Source organism: Macaca thibetana, chromosome 4 (assembly GCF_024542745.1).
Source record: "Macaca thibetana thibetana isolate TM-01 chromosome 4, ASM2454274v1, whole genome shotgun sequence".
Lineage (NCBI taxonomy): Eukaryota > Metazoa > Chordata > Mammalia > Primates > Cercopithecidae > Macaca > Macaca thibetana.
In genome coordinates, this window is record NC_065581.1 from 26,718,675 (window position 1) to 26,720,129 (window position 1,455).

The 1,455-nt window shown below is 41.9% G+C and overlaps 1 non-coding gene across 1 annotated transcript; it reads left to right on the forward strand.

Moving 5' to 3' along the window:
- Positions 1–275: 275 nt before the first annotated feature.
- Positions 276–348, forward strand: TRNAA-AGC (transfer RNA alanine (anticodon AGC)). Its single transcript has one exon. It is a non-coding gene; the product is annotated as a tRNA-Ala (tRNA).
- Positions 349–1,455: the final 1,107 nt, after the last annotated feature.

Genomic DNA, 1,455 nt, shown 5'->3' on the forward strand with positions numbered 1-1,455 from the left:
AGGTGTAGGCACCTCCTCCTTTGCCAGGACATGCCTTTTTCTGTCCTGGAATACCCTAAATTTGACATTTTGGCAGCACAAGTTTTCCCTTTGTGACTTTCTCCTTGTTCCATTTTCTCCTCCTTCTTTGCAGAGAATGAGTAGCCACTGCGCTCTTGCCCTGGACCATCAATGAGAAGATCTGCTCTTAGTAAAGCCCTGGTCTTGCAGTGAAGGCCCTGAAATCACCTGTGTTCCAGGTCACCCACTAAGGATAAATAAAGCTCCTCTGATATGGGGAGTTAGCTCAAGTGGTAGAGCGCTTGCTTAGCATGCAAGAGGTAGTGGGATCGATGCCCACATTCTCCAAACTTTATTATTTGGGTCTCCAAACGCAAGTTAGTGTCTGAGAGCAGGATGCTGCTTTGGTCCGAGTTGTAGGAGCAGCAACAACACAGTGCTGGTGACAGCTCACTCTTGGTATTCAGCATAGCGTAGATCTACTGTGTAATTAATTTTCTGTTTCTTCGAGGAGCTGCGAAACCAAGGGACGTATGCAATTGCTCTTTTCTCCCTGTTTCTGCCTGCAGCTTGAATGTGAGACAATTGTGAAAAGGGCAGGGCAAAGCCACTTGGGTAAGTACAGCCCCAGCTTTCTGGTGAGAGGACTGAAACCAGGATGTTTCAAGTCACTAGAATGTGCCTGGACAGATACTGTAGAAAGCAAACACATAAAGTTGTTTGTGAACTTGTAGATGCAACTGTCAGCTGTGAATAAGTGGCTCTAATCCCAAACATCTTACCAAAAAAGAGCCTGAGAGCTGAACTGAGCAATGGCCCATTTTCCAGTCCTCCCTGACCACTGGGTGGCACACACTCCAGAGATCTCTGAACAGTAGTGTCAAGGCTTTCAAATAGAGTTGTCTTTGAAAGAACAACACTTGGAAGGCTAGTTGGTACTTGGAACTTAAATACAAGGCCATTGTGTGCCTGCAAAAACAAAAACAGCAATAATATCCTTAAGATTTCAACAAGACACAGTGTCTCATCACATAATCCAAAGAAGCCCAGGAGGTTACAACCCCAAAATATTCAGCATTTGGAAAAACAGGGAGATCTTAATTCACAAGGCAAAGAGAACCCTCAAATAACAATACTGAGAGGACGCAGATGTCAAAATCATAAGACACATACATTAAAGCAGTTATACCAATGCTCCTAGAATTACGGGATAGCATTCATGAAGTGAATCAAAAGTTGGAAAGTCTCACCAAATATTTGGAATATATAAACACCAATTTTAACTTAAGAATTAAAAAATGTATTAACCAAAACTATTAGGGGAAATAAAAAGCTTAATTGGAAGATCTGAATAACAGAATGCAGAAGACTAAGGAAAAAGTCAGTGAACTTCAAAACAGAACAAGGATACACACATAATCTGAACTATAGAGAGAAAGGAGGATTTTATTCGTC